Genomic DNA, 7,482 nt, shown 5'->3' with positions numbered 1-7,482 from the left:
ACAAGACCTTCATTAAGGTACTTTGAAGGTGACAAATGTTGTTACCTGCTGCCCTATGTGGCGTCAACCCATTGCTGCCGGGTGATGGGAGAGAAGCGCACGTCTGTGATGATGGATTCAACGGGTGTATGGCTGTGCTGTTCTCCTGCTGCATAAGCAAGTGGAGGTACTCAGCGTGCAAGTCCGAGGTTGTGTGTGAAAACTCTCTGAAAGCAAACAACTAGCCTTTATAAGACCCTATCCTAAGCAAGTAACAAGCTCAGCAGGTGTGAAAGGTGCCTCTGTGTGTCAGCGTTGATATGAGTATAACCTCCTGTGACTCAAACCTCCAGGATGGGGCGGGAAGTTGAGGAGAAGAAAAGAAAGATGGAGAGAGGGGGAGAAGGAGAAGAAAGTCCTTCTAGGGGTGAGAAGTTCACAGACGGTAGATTTTTTTGGCATAGACTTTGCTATCAGGAGTTTTGCAGGCATTTCATGTTTGATTCCCAGTTTTCTTTTCACTTTGCACTGAAGGTGAAGATTTTGAAAATAGCACCTAAAAGTGTTTTAAATGACAAGTAAATAGTGCAAGCAGGAACCTGACATACAAGGGCTGCCATAAATCTATCAGTAACCTGCATCTGCTCACTGTGAAATAAGCATCAGTTATCATTTTCCTCACCACCTCCACTTCACTCCAGCCACAAGAGCTTGGGAAAGCAAAAGGCAGCTACCTGAAGAACAGGGACTTGGACTGGAAAAAGGGAAAGGGAAAAATCTAGTTTTTTAGATGCCTAAAAGATGGCATCGATTTCCTATGAGGGAGATGAGGTGTTCAAATTTGATATACTGCTTTGACTTGAAGGACATTTACCCAGTCATCAGAGCTACTATGCATGATATGTTCAGACAAGATAATTTTAGAATTTGTTCTCAAGCCCCACATTTCTCTCTCTCTCTCAGCTCAAGCCATGTGGTTTACACACAGCTTCTTGCTAAAGCTACAGGAATGATTTGAAAATTGCCTCCCTGTTTCTGCTGTGACGCTGTTATCAGATGTTTAGCCAGAGGAGCACTAGCTCATGCTCAAGGGAGGATCTAAACAATCCTGTAACAGATGGAGAATAACAAGCAGAATAGATCTTTTTTTTTTTTTTTTTTTTTTTTACTACCAATGAGGGAAACATGATGTCCAGCAGAAGAACGTAGCTACAATAGGGATGTAGTCAGAGAATAATGAAGTAAAGGATGAAGAAAATAAGAAGCAGAACAAATTAGTCATGATAGGGACTTTGTGGTCTGTAGAGTCCAAGAGCGACATGACCCATGGGGAAGAGCTTTTGAGAGAGTGGGCAGGAGGTGGAGGTTAACGTACAGCTTCACAGCTGGCATATTGAACCCACTCTTCTAAAACATTTTAAGTTCACAACAGCAGGAATCAAGCCATTAAATACGACTTTGAATCCATGGATTTCCCAGATCTTACATTTCCATTGTTCGGGCTCTGCTTCAGACCAGCGCATTACTGAAGATTAGCTGATTCGGACACTTATGCAAGAAGACTCTATGAGCCTGTCTCTTAACATTTACTGATAGAAATAATCCAGGATCTCCTTTTATGTTTTATAAACCTATTGAGTTGACAGCTGCCACTTCAGCATTCAAACATAGTGCCTGCTCTGCACTTTTGCTAAGAAAAGCAAACCCATTATCTTTAGACTTAAATTTGCTATACTTCCACCATAGGGATATTATAGAGGCCCAAAATGGAGAAAAATTGAAAATGAAAGCTCAAAGTCAGTGAAAAGTAGGGCTTCAATGGCTAGTTCAGAGCAGGAGCCAAACCGAGCTGTTCTGCACCATCCTCACTGATGATCTAGGGCATCTAGGGTGCTCAGTGTCATGGGGTGAAAGTCTGCCTTTGTGAATAGCAAGTTGTATGTGGTTGCTTTTAAACTTCAAAGAATTTGACAAGGCATGTGAGCTCTGAGTGGCAGGAAAGGACTGACTGCAGGAATGGTCGTGGTGCCTCTACCCAGGCATCTTGCCAGCCCCTGACACCTGAAATACACCATGCGTTGTGGCCCTTATTGGTAGATCTTTCAGAGAAACTTAAATTACTTAGGAGCATATGACCCTCAGCTCTTCTAGGGTCCAGTCGCAGTGGCAGGATCAGTGGGCAGGAGCCATAGCCCTGGCACAAGCAGAAATGCAAGCTGCCGTCACCTGCTGTTTCATGACTTCTGGCTCAGGTCTGTAAACCTCTAAGCATTACAATAGCACTTTACAAATTGAAACAAGAAGTATTCATACAAACGTTCTTATACAAAGAAATACATTCACAGATATGTGCATGTGTGCGTGGATATGTAAACATAACATAAACGTATTCATTAATCACAGCATTCCCTGAATGGTTGTGGGTTTTTTAATAGTGTTTAATAGTGTTATTCCTTTATCTCCACAAATGAATAACAGTGTAAGATCTGATCTCTAATTATATTCTGAAACCCAATAAACTCCTGAATATTTCTGGATGCCTTTAATTAGAGTAAAAACAAAACAAAACAACCAAAGCAGTTGCTGAAATCTTGCTATCCATTTGCTGGTGGTTAGGAATAGAACGGGGTAAATTAGTCATTGTAAACATTTAATGATTTTAGATCTTTCTAGCTTTTCCCATTATCCTGCAAATAGGCTTTAATTTTTGTGTTTATGTTTACTCTTTGAAATCATTTGCTATGCATTTTGTGCAAATATGTTTCAGCACACTGGTTGATAGTAAAGTAGTTCCTAGCTGTATTCAGGGCTGTTAGTGGTATTTATGTGACATTCAGTAAGTCTTGTAAATCATATGGTGCTGTATATACTTATACTTGGATGACTGAAAGCTCTATAAAACAGATGGTGAAAAATCAGAGATTTTAAATGACCACATAGCCACTGCTATGAAAATTTGCTTGAATAGTCACAAGGATGGGAGAGTGTGGATATAGCATGACCAAGTGTTGTCTCAGTAATAAGGAATGGGTGTTTTTAATCCCTCATAAACACTTTACAGTATTTTCATTCACTTTTAACAGCTTACTGACTGTTGAAAAATAATTTACCTTTAATCTTTTCTTGCTTTGATTGATTTACATAGGAACAAAGCAACGCCTTGCTGAAATGCAATTATTTTAGGGGTGAAGTACTACTATTTAACTCCACTACAGAAGCAAATCAGTTTTTGACAAAGAAATAAAATAAGGAAAGAAGAATTGGTTAGAGAGGTAGGATTTATCCAAGACGTGGGAGTGAACGCTCCAGAAAGTACCAGGAGATCGTCAAGAAAGCAGAGGGATCAGCACTCTTATTGCATGGGAATTGCCTGAGTGCATAAGCATGCTTCAAGGAGAGTACTAATGAAAGAATAAAATGACTTACAAGATAAATCAACCCTGGAAAACAGGAACATTTTACAAATGGTTTTATCTTCTTTGGCTAGTGATTCCAAACACTGATGTACAATTACTTCGTATCCTAATTATTTTGTTGTATCTGAAACGTGATGCCTTCACTTTAAACATGAGTAAAGACTAAAATCAGGGGATGCAGTTATTTCCAAATTAACCATCAGCTCAACAGTAGGGTTTTCTCAGGCTGGTTTCAGAGAAGAAAAAAAAAAAAGGAAAAAAAGTTAAAATTCTGCCTCAAGGGCTGGAAACCTATTTTTCAGGCTGTTTAACTTTTGTCATTCTCAGTGCATCTGTTCAGATTAGCTTCAGACAGTGAAATAAATAGGAAATATTGCCTGGGGATCTTTGGCTTTGTCAGAAGGGACTTTGAAAAGTGGAGGAGAAGAAAATAGGAAGCCTTATTCATCAAGACCCACTGAATTTTTTTGCTGACGTAAAATCAAACTGGCTGAGGTTAAATGCATTCAAATATTACAAACACCCTAGTGTACAAGGGAATCCATAATTTGGTGATACTAGATTAAAAGTTCAGGGCAAGATACAGTGAGAACTCTCCCAGATTTGAAGTCAAAGGTTAAGCAAAGCTTTGGAAAAGAGAAGGTCAAGTAAAGCTGGGAAACAGGTTCAGAAAGAGGCAAAAAAAGAATTCCTCGCAGTACAGAACAGCAAAGGAGCCAAGGTGTTTGCTGCATCAGATGGATGATTGTATCCTTTGAGCCATACAGCAAGAAGATATCCATGTATTTGAGAGTTAGAAGATTTTGATGATGACTCCAGAGAGCCAAATGGAAGGACAGCTTCAGAGGAGGTCATAAACAGGAGATGGCAATGGTTTCTCAAGAAGTCGCTGGGAAAGGGAGTAAGGAGAGACTGGTTGTTGTTCCTCATTTGCTCCTTCACATCCCCAGTGGTGGTTCAGGTGCCAGCAGCCCCTGCATCAACACTGCCCCTGCAATGTAGTGACAACAAGGAACCAAGTATAAGCAACCTAGAAGGCGTACAACTCAAAAGATGGCAAATTACTACTACTTAGAAAGCTCTTTGAGCTATTCTGCCTTAATAAACCCTGCTTATGGCAAAGTCCTGGATACTGAATTCCTCTTCTCTCAATGTGCTACCAGACCATGGTAGCATCTTTGTTTCCAAACGCCTTTCTGCACTGGTCTCCTTCCTGCCTAGTTTTGCAGGATACCCCTTCTTCCTCTGCAGTATTGTGCAATAATTATAAAACATATATGTTACATATATGCATGACAATGGCAAAATGTTACAGTGTCTCCTCAGGTTTTAAAGTCTTCCTTCCCTCCCTCTGTCCATGTTTTAATTCCTGGTGGATTGGCAAAGCCTCATTGACCTCTTTGTTCGCAGTAGAAGAGAAGCACAGGACAACCCATGCACTGGTTACTCACTAATGGTGATGGTTCCTGTGTGACTGTCTACATGGACTAACCAGCTAACCAAAGAACAACCTTCCTGCAAGTGAGAAAGGTAAAGCAAGACCATTCAGGCTGAGAGATCCCTAGAGCTACTCCTGACTCTCCTCCTAGCTCTTCTGACTGCTCTGGCAGCGTGGTGCCAAGGCTTCTGGTAAGGCAATTACAGTTCTCTCTGCCTTCACAACAGTCTTGCCTTCCCGGGCGTATGCAGACGACCGGCTAGTTGTGCAAGGGACCCATCTGTGGCACAGATGAATACACGATGTGGATAAGCTACTACTAACTAATAGTCTTTACTAAGCCAGATCTTTATGAGCAACAGCTTGACATGACCTCCTAACCTCAGTTTGTCCCCATTTTTCTTCCCAGTAGCTTATTTCTGTCGGTCACTTCCTTCCCTAAATGCTCCCTGGCCCTGGATATTTAAGTCACACGGTATTTCTTTGTACTCTCTGTGTGGATGAATTAAATTGTTATCAACACGAGTAGCTTATCTCTCCTCCTTTATTGAATCCGGAGTTTGCTAATGCATCTATTACCGCTATATCACAGAAAACAATTAAGCGACTTGTTTGTTCATAAAAGAATCAGTTTATCTTGGTTAAATGCTTGTATCTCACAATATAAAGCCTTGCCCGGTACACCTGCCAGTTCAGAGTCCTTCTGGAGCCAGGTAGGAACATCCTCTAGAACCGCTGGGAAAGGCATTCCAGTAAGTGACCTTATTTAAAAACTTATTTTTGGGTGGTACGCATATCTCACTTTTCACTGTTGATTTTCTTTAAATGCATAAATTCTAAAATGCCCGAAAACAGCTTGGAAATATACAGACAAAAAACCATTTTTCATGTTTTTGTTTAAAGTATATTTTGTGAGAAATAAAATGCATTTCACAGTTCCCTCTGGCATGGACTATAACAACAATTAACATTTCTAAGTGTAATAATGAAGATGACAATGTTAATAATAGCCACGGATTCCCACTCATTTCCTATAGGAAAAGAACTGACTATAACAGAAAGTATTATGTGTTAAACCTCCTAGATTTATTCCTCCCCTCTTGCAAAGGTAGAATAGGTTAACATTCTATTATATTATTATCTATTCTACACAGTCCAAATGTTGTTAACTTTCTTTCCTGTGAGTTTTGACATTTCAGTGAAAAAGCCATATGAAAATCAAAATTGCACTTATCTAGGAAAAAATTACTTATCTAGAGGATAACTTTAGAAGTTTTCTCAATTCATATTTTCAATTTTTTCTTCATGATTTCTTGTTTATCCTCTTCTCTTTCTCAGGAGGAAGAGAAAGGAAAACAAAAGCTGAGGACTCAAAGACAAAGCAGGTCCCAGTGCTCATGGTTATTTTCATTGCGAAAAAAATGGCAACATCCTTCCCAAAACAAGTGTTGTTATTATTTATTGCAATATGAATCTCTTTTTGTCAAATGTTGGCCTGGAAAGGCACATCCTCCCTGGAGTTATGTTGGGAGAAGTAGAAGTCATGTAGTCCACCATTTCTCTACTTACCTTAACCCTTTTTTGGGGGACAAGAAAATAAAACATCGAAACTGCTAGCATCAGATGGTATCTTCTGGGTAGAGTAAGCCTCAGTAGGCAGCCATGTTTCTTAAACCAAAGCTACTATAAATGTCCATTTATTCTGATTACTCTAACATAAAGTATTTACTATTTTATGCTGCTTGCTCTGGAAGAAGAGAAATTGCAGTAGAGGACATAAATTCTTCCTTTTGTGTCTAAGATTAAGGCAAGCTGCAGGAAAAAATGAAAATGTCATAAAGAAATGAGTTGCTCCTCTCAGCAAGGTTTGAATCATTTATCTGCAATGTTTTGGATGATTCAGAATGTTTTCTGGGCTTTTTTCATTACAAGCTTGAGGAGCTGAGCTTGTTAATGTCTCTCACTTTTTCCTTTTGCATGCCTGAAGCTATAGGCCCGGCTTTCCTCTTGACGGTCCTGGGATAAATCAGGTGTAGGTCTGCTGGAGGTCCAACATCGGAGAAATGCTGGCGTGAAACTGGTCTGAGAGGAGCCACGTCACTTCTTGGGTGTCACAGGTTTCTAGAAAGCCACAGAAAGCCACTGCAGAAACTGAGGATTGGGAATAAGTAGCAGATGTTGAAAAATTCTTAAGAAACACAGCTACTTTGCAGATGAAAGGACTGGACTTTGGGCTTAACCAGGGCAATAAATAGAAGAGAAACAAACATTAGCGCAATCAAGAATCTCGTCCAAGGAACCGGCTTTCTTTTCTCTAAATAATTTTGCTAATCTATTGCTTTTCATTAGAAGACAATGTTGTGAATATATTATTAAAAACTGGACTAATCAATGTCTTAATCTCTTGATTTAAACATGGGAGTAGAATTTTTAGGTAGCAATAAGCATGTTGTTCCATTGATACATGGTATGAGCTATCTAGGGTCAAATGTTTGAAAGTAACCTCAACCTTTTTTTTCACAATCTACTCCAGGAGAAATTAATTACAGGCACAAAGCAGAGGTAAGACGGGAGAAAAAAAAAAAAAAAAGGAAAAGCTGTAGTAGGTTGCAAAAAGAGAGAAGGAGGAAATGAAATGGAAAAATCACA

General features: G+C 39.6%; 1 long non-coding RNA gene across 1 annotated transcript; it reads left to right on the top strand.

Annotated features, from left to right (window-relative positions):
• Positions 1-2,160: 2,160 nt before the first annotated feature.
• Positions 2,161-5,358, top strand: LOC134144723 (uncharacterized). Its single transcript, XR_009959461.1, has 2 exons — positions 2,161-2,231; positions 4,809-5,358. It is a non-coding gene; the product is annotated as an uncharacterized LOC134144723 (long non-coding RNA).
• Positions 5,359-7,482: the final 2,124 nt, after the last annotated feature.

Source organism: Rhea pennata, chromosome 10 (genome assembly GCF_028389875.1).
Source record: "Rhea pennata isolate bPtePen1 chromosome 10, bPtePen1.pri, whole genome shotgun sequence".
Taxonomy (NCBI): domain Eukaryota; kingdom Metazoa; phylum Chordata; class Aves; order Rheiformes; family Rheidae; genus Rhea; species Rhea pennata.
This window is presented reverse-complemented; position numbering and strand designations above follow the sequence as displayed.